This window comes from Macaca fascicularis, chromosome 15 (assembly GCF_037993035.2).
Source record: "Macaca fascicularis isolate 582-1 chromosome 15, T2T-MFA8v1.1".
In the NCBI taxonomy this organism is placed as follows: Eukaryota; Metazoa; Chordata; class Mammalia; order Primates; family Cercopithecidae; genus Macaca; species Macaca fascicularis.
Genome location: NC_088389.1, coordinates 121,934,566 through 121,946,896, shown reverse-complemented (window position 1 = coordinate 121,946,896; position 12,331 = coordinate 121,934,566). Strand labels below are relative to the sequence as shown.

The 12,331-nt window shown below is 45.5% G+C and overlaps 1 long non-coding RNA gene across 1 annotated transcript in view; it reads left to right on the top strand.

Moving 5' to 3' along the window:
* LOC135967604 (uncharacterized) overlaps nucleotides 1-11,864 on the top strand; it is a 64,479-nt gene extending 52,615 nt beyond the window's left edge. The window contains exons 2-3 of the long non-coding RNA XR_010581750.1: nucleotides 8,015-8,168; nucleotides 11,682-11,864. This is a non-coding gene — a long non-coding RNA (uncharacterized lncRNA). The remainder of the gene's footprint in view (nucleotides 1-8,014; nucleotides 8,169-11,681) is intronic.
* The last annotated feature ends 467 nt before the right edge of the window (nucleotides 11,865-12,331 follow it).

The window sequence follows — 12,331 nt, the reverse complement described above, 5'->3', positions numbered from 1 at the left end:
TGAGGAGATTGAGACCATCCTGGCTAACACAGTGAAATCCCATCTCTCCTAAAAATACAAAAAAAATTAGCCAGGCGAGGTGGCAGGCGCCTGTAGTCCCTTGGGAGACTGAGGCAGGAGAATGGCATGAACCCGGAGGTGGAGCTTGCGGTAAGCCGAGATCGCGCCACTGCACGCCAGCCTGGGCGACAGAGCCAGACTCCGTCTCAAAAAAACAAAACAAAACAACAACAACAACAAAAATACCTTTCTTTAGCCTCCTCTTCTCTGTAACTTCCCCTTCCCACTGTCCCACACCTTTGCTGCTGTTCACCTCCTGCGGGCCAGGGATATTGGACAGCGTTCCCCCGAACAGTCTTTGTGGCCACTGTGTCTGGTGGGAGGGGTTGAGAGGCACTGCCTTGGCGTGCTCCCTTGGCTAGGAAGGAGGGTGTTCGCACAGCTCCACTCCACTGCCTCTGTGGCTGATGCATCAAGTGTGTGTAGGGGACACAACCTGCCTTTGCTGATGTTCGCTCCCTGTAGGGTGGGAATGGTCACCAGAACTGTCTTCCACTGTCTCTACTGCACCTAGTGGTGAAGAGGAGGGAGGCTACTATTGCTTGCATTTGTGCAGGGGCTGGGGCAGGGGAGTGGTTGACAACCCAAAGAGTCTCTGCAGATACGGTGTAGGTGGGGAAAGGCACAGCTGCTTTCACGGTTTTGCCTTGAGTAAGCCTGTGTGGTTTCATCCTGTGGGGCTGTTCTCTGTAAAGTTTTGGCTAGAGATAGTGGGTTTTCCTTGGGTTTTCTCTACCTTTTTGACAGTGCCTATTGGGGATTCTGGATTGCAGGCGGATGTAGGAACCAGGGCAAGAGATACAGGAAGCCGAAAATCCCCAAAGAGCTACCATCAGGTTCTACGTGGAGTCCTGAAGTCCCCAGTCAGTCTCTTTTCTCCGCCTTTCAGGGACTGCTAATGGTTGCGTTATGCATTTCATCTAGGTCTTCAGTTATAATTAGCAGGAGGGATAGGGCGGAATGTGCTTATTTCCTCTTGCCTGGAACCAAAAACTCTCCCCTTTTGCTTTTATTGATAAAATATTAACTCATTTAGACCGCCACTTTGAGCCCAGAACTATACCACTTTCCCTGATGTTCCTTCTCTTTAACTCTTACAGTCTTTTACTATGCGTCATGTAATTTAGGACATAATTATATACCATAATTGTATACCAACTTGTAATTCTTGCTGATTCGTTCATGTTTATTATTCGTATCTCTTTAACTAAATCTTAAGCCTCACGTGGAAATACATGAGATGTCTTCTCTAGCCCCGTAGTGCTTGTCACAGTTCTGGGCTCAAGGTTGGCACTTACTGTTTCTTGGCTGAATTAATTAGAACTCTAATACCAATGTGCTTCCGAAGCCAAACTGACCTGCTTTCAAACCCTATCTCTACATAACAGTAGTTGTAGTATCTTAAATAAGTTACTTAATCTCTTTGAGCTCTGGATTCCTCATTTGTAAAATGGTTTTCATAATACCTTTATCACAGAAGGTAATGTTGTGAGAATTATAAGTCAAAATAAGCCTTAAGTATACACTGCAGTGAAACAGTTGCTCACCGTTTTTTCCTTTTTCTTCCCTCCTCATTAGCTTTGTGGGAACCTATCCTCACTTCATAAGAATAATAGGAGTTAAAAGACAAAAAGGGAAGTTGTGGCAGATTCCAAAGATGCCTTTTTTTTCCTACTTTTGTTGGGCTGATTTGGATCCAGAACATTGCACACTCCTAACTTGTGCCACAGCAAGAATGAGCTCTTTTCTCTCTGCTCCTCCTTGAACCTCTTTCAATATTGAAGTGCCAACATTCGAACCTTCAGAAGGCTCCATGCAGCAGCTGGCTCAAACATAGCAGCTCAGGGCACCCACCTTTTAGAACACTCAGGCTGTCTCTCCCTCAAGAACTCCACAACAATGATCTTGGCTGATTCTGTAAGCTGACGAGGCTCCAAAAATGAAAGTAGCCAGATTCTGAGGATAAGGCAGAAATTGGGGGGGGCGGGGGGGGCGGGGCGGGGGGAAAGTCCAGGACTGTGAACAGTGCAAGCTGCTGACATTTGCTGCCTGGTCATCTTGGGAGTCCTGTGTGTTTCTCCTGGGGACTAGCAGTTGGTAAATGTGACTCCATCACCTTCCAAGCAGCCTGTGTCCTCAGAGGGCACGGTGCTTTTATGCTGGCAAAGCTGTGTGGGGAAAGGGAGAGGGTGGCAGGGTCTAAGAGGAGCACTGTGACTTCATGTCACCTGAGAAATGTTTGAGGCAGGGGGACACAAAAGGAGGAAAGGAAAACTTGCCAAGGGAGGACATTTAATATAACTAGTTGATGAATTTTGTTGAGAATATCCAGAGAGGGGTCCTTGGGAGGTGATGCTAATCTGGAAAGACTTTGAAGAAACTGTGAGGACTTCGGGGTGGTGGGGATGGAGACTCTCTTTTAAGGAGGAGGGCTTCAGATTGTTAAAAAGAAAATCAAAGGGGTATACTTGCATAGTGGTGGGGGAGACAGAGTGACGGTGCAGTTAATCATCAGATAAACCTGTAGGTGTAAAATGAAAAGTGAGCCTGGCTTGACAGTCAAGACTCCATGAGTGCCTCTTAGAAGGAGAGTCGGTGCCCTCTGTTGATGCAGACAAGGCCAGCAGGTGCGCCATCTTCCCCCATTAGGAGGGAAGCCGTAGGCTTTCATTTGGTACCAGCCTGAAACCTGTGGAAGGCAAGGCCAGAACAAACATGGTACCTTTCCAGCTGGGAGTCTTTGAGTAACACTTGACGTGGATCTGGAGAGGCAGAGTACTCCTAGGAGCGTGAGAAAAGAGGTCCTGGATGACACCTCTGCCTCACCCATCTCTTTCCCTGAGCGGTTCAGTTCTGGCCCCAAATTTGCATAACCAGCTCAGAAGAAATGTCTTTAGGTCGGGCGCGGTGGCTCACGCCTGTAATTCCAACACTCTGGGAGGCCGAGACGGGCGGATCACGAGGTCAGGAGACCATCCTGGTTAACACGGTGAAACCCCGTCTCTACTAAAAATACAAAAAATTAGCCGGGCATGATGGTGCGTGCCTGTAGTCCCAGCTACTTGGGAGTCTGAGGCAGGAGAATGGCATGAACCCAGGAGGCGGAGCTTGCAGTGAGCCGAGATCGCACCACTGCACTGCAGCCTGGGCAACAGAGTGAGACTCCATCTCAGAAAAAAAGAAAAAAAAAGAAATGTCTTTCAAAGACATTTGAACACTGGGATGGCTTCCCAGTGTTTTCTTCTCAAGTCACATATCTGGGGGAAGTTCTGGCCAACGCCATCTCTTCTACCCCTTACACTTCCAGAGGTACCTCGCTTCCCAGAGTGGTGTTTATGTCTGGGTTTTATCAGGGTCCTGTCCACATCCCTGGCTGGCCCCTCCCTTGGTCTGGCTCTGCCGGCATGGAGGTAAGAGTCCATCAGATGGCAGGTGATGGCAGGTGAAGAGGGGAGATAGCATTGGACAGGGTGAATGCTTCAGGCAAATGGCCCTGGGCTGAGCATGCTGAGGCCTACCTCTCCTCCCCAGGCCTTTAGCCCTCCGTGTCCCTCCATTCTGGAAAGCGCCATGTATGTAAGTCCCACTCTCAGAACTCAATGTGCTTTCACATGAGTGCACAAGTGCGCAAACACTTTAGAAGCTCGTGGAGATGTGACTGGAGAAATGCTCAGCAAACCTTGATGGCCTTGAAGAAGGTGTTGAGGGGCAGATTCGGTGCACCAGTGTGAAGGAAGAAGAGGTGGGTCTGCCTGAGGTGGGCAGCACAGGCAGCCGGACCAGTGTGCATCTGGCGTCTGGGGCCCAGGAGTCCACCACAGTCCCGCAGCCTCCACTGAGTCAACTGCTGGATAACACTCACCTCTCCAACTTTGCCTCTTTTCTTTCCTATAAAATTAGGATATTAACTTTAGAAATTAAGATGCAGGTGGTTTAAAAATATACAAATTTTGGCATGGGTATGTAATAATTATACTCCCTTGTACCTGAAATGTCCCTAAAATGAAAGAGATCCCCTCCCACTTCTCCCAATTATTGCTAAGGCTCGTGGCTATAGGTGAGTGAGTCTGAAGGGCTAGAGCCTACGTAGCAGAAAGTAATGAAGGACCAGAGTAACCGCGAGGGAAGGAAGTGAACACGTGGACACATGGGATCTGTGGGCTGGAGCGTTTCTGTTCAGCTTTACGAACTGGTCCTTAAGGTAGATGTTTAGATTTCCAAATGGTTTGTTGCCATTTCTTTCCATTCAATGATTTTTTTGTTTTCCTGGAGAAAAAGATAGTTCTTTCTCTCGGGGAAATGCCTCATGCACACACTTACAGGCAAACACACGCACACACATGTGCACACACATGCTCACACACATGCACACAAACACATACACACACTACAGAAAATTTAAAGCAATGGTTCCTGTAGCTGCTACAACCTTCACATTTACAACCAGCTCACACGTATGTTATCATTGATGAGGAGCAAACACTCTGCTTACTCACGTCCCTGTGCAAGTGTGCAGTGTGTGTGCTTTATTTATAACTGCTGGGGGAATTCCCGATTTGTTATTTGTAGGCATGTATGATTCTAGTGCAACACTAAAGTGATGTAATTTTCTTTGCTTAATTTCCCCAGTGTGCTTGTAATTATTGATTTACCAAATGAAAGAATTCTCATTTCAGCAGGCAGTCATTACTTCAGCCACTCCCGTCTTGGCTGTCTACCTAGATGGAGGAACCTGCCAAGCTTTGTGCTATCCTGCGTAGCATCAAAGGCCCATTGAACTTCTTGGGGCCATGTTACTTCCCTCCCAGGCACTGTCCCTAGGAGGAGCAGTGTTTGCTTAGGGCCTATGGGCTGATGATGGCATATATAGCACATTATCTATTTGTTTACTTTCTGCAGTATTTCCATTAATCTTCAATTTCTACTAAAGCTGTACACTACCTAACGCTGTCAATGCCGGTGTTTAAAATAAGCTAGTGTGATCCCTAGGCACGAGGTGAGCCCCTTGCTGCTACACCACACCATAATCAGTGTTCCTTCATGCCAGCAGTTCTCAAACTCTGGTCCCTGGTCCAACCGCTTCAGCTACATCCAGGGATGACATGCAAATTGTCAGGTCAAGCTCAGACTTACTGAGTTTGGGACTCAGTGATCTGTGTTTGAACAGGCAGCCCTGAGCAGCTGCCAGCGTGTTGGCTCTGAACCTGGACGGGGAGCCTGAAGAACTCTGGTGTAAGATGCTCAACTGCGAAGGCCTGCAAACCTCCCTAGGCTCCTTCTTTCCTCCCAGGCAGGGTTCTGATACTTGCTCAGGTCTGAGAGGGGCTGCCCTGGGAGCACCTTCCTCTTAGTGAATGTCACTTCTTCTCTGCTTACTTCTTTCTCTCTTTCTTTCTTTTCATCCAGCCAGCTGTTTCAGCCCTCTAGCACCTCTGGGCAGCCTGCCCTGTGACCCATACATGGAATTCCCTGAGGCCACGCCCAGCCTGTTCCACAAGAATGTCCCAGTTTGACTTTTATGTTCCACTGCACTTTGTGATTTATTTCATGGGGGCAACCTTGCCTGTCCCAGAGAACGTAGGCAGGCCTTGTGACCTTTCCACCCACTCTTGCCTTGGCTTGGCAATTGGGATGTCCTTTCTGAGACAAGAATAAACTCCAGGACCTGGACGTGGGGTCAGACCCTCTGCCCACTGCAGCTGGGCACACTGAGGGGAGGCAGTGGGAGTGGAAAAGGCACCATCAGTCTCTCTTTTTTGTACAACCCATGTTTCACCAGTGGCCAAAGCTGTCTCCTGCAGGCGGGCAGCACAGGGGGCTCCCAGGGAGTTACACTTGAGATAGAGGGATCTTAATCTGTCTTTGCATCCTCCAGGCCTGGCAGGTGCTTAAAGTGCTGCCACTAACTACTTGCGACCCTGGGTGAGTTACTTAACCCTTAGGTCCTTTCTTCTGTGAGCTCCATGGCAACCTCTGGAAGGGGGCTCAGAGGCCCCTGCTTGGAGTCCCTTGGAGGCCACCACACACCCAGGCCTGGTTCTCCTGCTGTTCACCTCACGTGGCCTGGGATTTTCAGGGCCCATGACCTGCTCCGGCAGGTTCTTCTAGGCAGAACTGACAAAATGCCTGACCACTACTTAAACTTTGAATTCTGCTCCAAGTCTCGAAAATCATGCCCTCAGGACCCAGCATCCCCTCTGCTGGTTGAACGTGGGGCATTTCCTCCCAAGCGTAGCAGGAGCTTGCCTTTCTCCCAGCCCTGCTAACTGCTTCAACACGGCTGTCTCGTCTCATCCAGGCTTCCCTGGGTGGGAATCAGACTCCCCTCCAGGGTGTTCCCCAAGCCTCTCATGCTCATGCTTCCCCTGGCTGAAGCCCCTCAGGAGACAGGAGTGAAAGAGACAGGGCCCACCTCTCCCCCTAGCTCTCTCCAAAACCCTTCCCCTAAAATCTTCTTTTCTCCAGTGCTCCTCCCTTGCTGAAGTAGAGGGGCTCAGGACTTGTCAAACTGGCTGGCTCTGAGCCATCTCTTTTGAAGATCTGAATTTGTAATTTTGTTTCTATTGTGTCTTGGTGCTTAGGTTTTAACCTCCTGTCATAGCAGTCTGAGATTTGCAGATTGCCTTTTCCATTATGACACCTGTAAGTTTACCTATGGGCAGGCTGTATTTTCCAAAGACAGCTACATCCTCATCACACCTGCTCTTCTGCAAGGTGACCTTGCCATTCCCCCAGTGCTGAGCAGTATCTATGTTTCCTGTGCTCAAATCCAGGCAGGCAAGAGAATCCCTGTGATTTTTGAGGTTAGGTCATGAAAGGTGATACAGCCTCCACCTGGTTCTCTTGAAGCTCCGACTGACGTGTAAGAAATCCAAGGCTGCCATGTTGTGAGGAAGCCCAAGCCACATGGAGAAACCACATGTGCTCGAGATTCCTGACCCTAGCCATGGAGTCACCCCCAGCTTTCTGGTTCTTCCAGTTGAAGCCCCCAAAATGATTGACAGAGTCACCTTAATCGTGTTCTTTCTAAAGTGCCCACAGAATCCATGAGTATGGTAAAAATAAATTTCAAAGACACTAAGTTTTGTGAGACTTTCTTACACTGATATAGAGAATTGACATACTTATCATCTGTATGGCAATGTCCCTGACTGTCCCTTTTGAGCTCAGATTCCTCAGAGGTCTGGGGCCTAGGTCCATGGGGATCCACCTCAAGGTTTCTAAGTTTTAACAATTCCACTTTTTTTCTTTTATTTCCCTAGCCCTAGGAGTGGTAGCTGCTTTTTGCAAATGCAATATTTGTGGTACTTCAGAATTCTTTTATTGCCATTTCAGTCACCTAGTTAATAATGTTTTACTTATTTGCCAGTTCTTTGTATGAAATTCTATTTAAGTAGCTGTTACAGTTTCTGTCTCCTGACTGGACTTTGACTGATACTAAAAATAGACACCATTTGTTATTCTGGGTAAAGACTATCAGTATTATTAATTTCATTAATTAAAAAAACTCAGACATTAGAGAAGTTGTAAATACAATGCAAATACATTATTTTATTTTCCTAAACCATCTAAGAGTATTTTGCTCATTTGATGCCCCCATGACAGCTGAACCCTTCAGTATGTATTTCCTACAAACAAAGACATTTTCCTGCATAATCACAATACATCCATCAGAATCAGGAAATTAATATTGATTTCCTACAAGCTTATAATCCACAGACCCATTCACATTTCATCAGTTGTGCAAATAATGTCTCTTATAGCAAAAGAATCCAAGCCAGGGCATGTGTCACATGACTCATAGCTTTGGTTAATCTGGAACAATTCCCCTTTCCTTGTCTTTCTTTGATTTTCATGACCTTGACACTTCTGAAGATTACACACAAGTTATTTTCAGAATGTCCTTCAGTTTGGATTTGCCTGATTTTTTTTTTTTTTTTGTAATCTGATTCAGGTTCTGCATTTTGGGCAAGAATACCACAGAAGTGATGCCATGTCCTCATAATGCACTAGCAGGTGCCACCTGAGCTTGATTTGCCCCGTTACTTACAATGTTCACTTTGATCTCTTGATTAAGCTGGTGTCTGCCAGCCTCCTTCACTATCAAGGTACTCTTTTTTATTTTGTAATTAATAAGCATTTTGGGGGGATCTACTTTGGAACTATGGAAATCTCCTCAATTTTTAATTTATTTACTTATTTATTTCTATCACTATGGACTTGTGCTTTCCTTTTTTACTCAATGGGGTATAATCTGTTATTTTCAGCATGTATTTTGACGACCAAATTGTTTCAGATTTGATCAATGGGAGCCCCTTTAAGCTGGCCTCTGCGGCCTTTTGTTAAGCTTTCATTATGCTGTGATTGCTTTATTCTTTCCTTATAGCACAAGACATTCCAGGCTCTTCTTACTCTTTCCCTGCCCTAGCACTAGAATCAGCCATCTCTCGAAGGAGCCAAGTCTTCTTTTAGTGGAGAATGGTATTTATTTATTTATTTATTTATTTGTTTGTTTTTATTTATTTCTTTTTTGAGATGGAGTCTCGCTCTGTCGCCCAGGCTGGAGTGCAGTGGCTGGATCTCAGCTCACTGCAAGCTCTGCCTCCCGGGTTTACGCCATTCTCCTGCCTCAGCCTCCCAAGTAGCTGGGACTACAGGCGCCCGCCACCTCGCCCGGCTAGTTTTCTGTATTTTTTAGTAGAGACGGAGTTTCACCGTGTTAGCCAGGATGGTCTCGATCTCCTGACCTCGTGATCTGCCCGTCTCGGCCTCCCAAAGTGCTGGGATTACAGGTGTGAGCCACCACGCCCGGCCGAGAATGGTATTTAAATACCAAGATCTGGCTTCTAGATGTGCTCATGGCTTTTAAGGTATTGCCCCTTCCAGACTCTTTCAGTGAAGAGAGAGCTCAGGAATATTTGTATACAAGCATTTACATGTCTGTACCCTACTCTATGTGTGTATGTATGTGTCTATCAACCTACTTATATATTGAAAAGCATAGATTTGTCCTAATGTCTCCATTTCCAATGCAAAACTGGAAGGTTCATTCTAATTTTCTTTTTCTGTGTATTGATTTCCTTCTCTGACCATGGGAAACTTGGCTTTCATTATCTTGAATATATTTGTTTGGTCAATTCCACCGTATGTAACCAATCTCCCATTGCCACTGCAACCTCTGTGGACATGCTTTCCACTCCACAAAAATCACCTACCGTATTCGTTTGCTAGGGCTGCCATTACAAAGTGCCACCAACTGGGTGACTAAAATAACAGAAAATAATTTTGTCATAGTTCTGGAGGCCAGAAGTCTGAGATCAAGATGTTGGCAGGATTGTTTTTTTTCCTGAAGCCTTTCTCCTTGTCATGTAGATAGCATCTTTTCTCTATGTCTTCTCATGATAGTATGGTTTAAATCTAACCCTCCAAAATTCAGGTGTTGCCAATGTGAAAGTATTAAGAGATGGGACCTTTAAGAAGAGATTAGGTCATGATGTCTCCTCCCTTGTGATTTGGCTTAATGGCCTCATACAAGAGGCTTCAAGCAGTGCTAAGCTTGCTTGCCCTTCTGCCTTCAGCCACATAAGGACAAACGTTCCTCCCTTCTGGAGGATGCAGTGTCCAAGGTGTCACCTTGAAAGCAAAGAGTGGACCCATTCCAGACACTAAACCTGCTAGCGCTGTGACCTTGGACTTCCCAGCCTCCAGAACTGTGACAAAATAAATTTCTGTTCTTTATAAATTACCCAGTTGGTGGTATTCTATTATAGCAACACAAAATGAACTAAGACACATGGTCTTCTTCCTATGTGTGTATGAGTACTAATGTCCTCTTCTTATAAAGATACTGGACTATGGCCACCCCAATGACATTATTTTAATTACCTCTTTAAATACCCTACTTTCAAATATAGTCCCATTTGAAAGTATCAGGGGTTATGATGTCAACATAGGAATTTGGGAGGACAAAATTCAGCCCATAATACCCACCGTTTCTCACAGGAGAAAGTAACTGTGTTAGTTAACTACGGAGGCAATATCATCCCAGTACACCACTCGCTCCCCCATCTTGTAGCTGTCACTTACCTTTGGGCTACTCCCCTACATTTATTGGGAACATTTCCTTTGTCTCCCTCATGAGTCCAACTCATGTTACCTTTTATCAGATGAGCTAACTGCTATCTTAGTAGGAATTCTGTGGCACGTTAACATTGACTACAAATTCTTTGACATCCTTTCCATATGAGAGTGGGATCTTTTTTTCCTCTCCTCGAATCTGGATTGTCCCATAACTGTTTTGATGAATCAAGTATGGAGGAAATGATGTTATGCAATTCTAGGTTTAGTCTTTAAAGCTTTTGTTTTGGTCTCTGAAAGTGCTGAGCTACCATGTCTGACTAGTTTACAAGAGCATGTACATGGAGATTCTGAGAATATATGGCATGGAAGAGGAGCCCAGCTGAGCCTAGCTGGCTCAAACAAGGCACCAGGTGTGTGAGAGAAGCAGTCTTGAGCTCCCTCAGCCAGACCAGCCACTAATTGAATATAAACAAGTGGCTGACACAAAGACCAGAGGAATTGCCCAGTTTAATCATTCTTGAATTCTTGACCCACAAAATTGCAAAATGTAATCAAATGGTTGTCATTTGAAGCCACTAAATTTTTAAGTAGAGCAATGTCCTTGTCTTTACTGGCCTTCGCGTCAATCTCAACTCTCATTCCACAGCTTCGATCCTGTCATTTCCTTTACTGCTTCAACACTGAACTGTCCATAGGCTGCAAGCACCTTTCTATCTGCTCTTCCTGTTACTTACTCTCACCATGCCAGAATTTAATATTCAGCAAACCTCATCAGTCTCAACTCCTGAAGTTTTCTCCAGTCTGTCAGCTGACTCTTGGCTTTGATTTAGTTCTTTTCTATCCTGTTCAAGCCACATAATCTATCATATCAATACTCTCTATCATGTTAAACTTCTGTGAGCAATTTCTGCTCCCAGCCTGCAAATTCGTATCTCTGGATTAGTCTACTTCCTCACTTCTTTCACTTCCATACATAGGAAGCTGGAAGTTACTTGAGTATTTGTTCTTTGGTTTTCTGCATCAGTTCCCTACAATGGCATTTAAAAGATAAGACAGCACTGTCTTGTTAAATAGGAATAAAGTTTATCGGGTAATTGAAAGGAAACAAAGAGAACTCTAAGTATTATGGAAGTAACAACTGCGGGAAGCAGCTACCACCCTTAGAACTTGAAAAACAAAGGAAAGAAGTTGCACTTCTTAAAACTTAAAATCTCAGAGGAGGGGGCCGCTTGAGTCTGGGGCCTAGACCTCTGAGGAGAGGTGTCTGCTGAGCTTATCGTTTAAATGCCATTGTAGGGACCTAATGCAGAAAACCAAAGAACAAATGCTGGCATTTCAAAGTGTGTGTGTGTGTGTGCGCGTGTGTGCGTGCGTGTGTGTGTGTGTGTGCGCGCGTGTGCATGCACGTGTTTCTGTGTTTTATGGGGGAGTGAGACTGGTTTGGGGAATATTGGGAGAACGTTTGGGAGCAAACTACTTATGGTGGAACGAATTACACTGTCAGGATGAAAAAGTAAAACATTTCTTTCTTTCTCCTCCAGGCTTCAGTCATCCCTTTAGTGCCTTCTACTGATAGAGCATGAATGTGTTTGCAGAGCTCCTGCCCCAGCCTCATATACTGAAGGTAAAAGGAGGGGATTGAAGCTGGGAGACAGTAGCCTAACAGATAGTATAGTAAGTTTAAAGTAAAATGCTTGTAGACAAATTTTGGTTTTGAACCCAAGATGGATAATTCTAAACTTGTTCTGAATCATGTTAGATGAATTTAACCTGTTGATAATTGTTATGATAACTCATATGCGTTATCTATTTCTTCAGTCTCATTTTGCGTATTCTGTTTATGTTGCTTTATTTTAAAATTTTCTTCATTTTCTTTCATATGCTTTTGATATGTTTCCTTTTAAAAAGTATATTATTCACCGGGCGCGGTGGCTCAAGCCTGTAATCCCAGCACTTTGGAAGGCCGAGATGGGTGGATCATGAGGTCAGGAGATCGAGACCATCCTGGCTAACACGGTGAAACCCCGTCTCTACTAAAAAATACAAAAAATTAGCTGGGCGCTGTGGCGGGCGCCTGTAGTCCCAGCTGCTCGGGAGGCTGAGGCAGGAGAATGGCGGGAACCCGAGAGGCGGAGCTTGCAGTGAGCTATCACAGCCACTGCACTCCAGACTAGGGGACAGAGCGAGACTC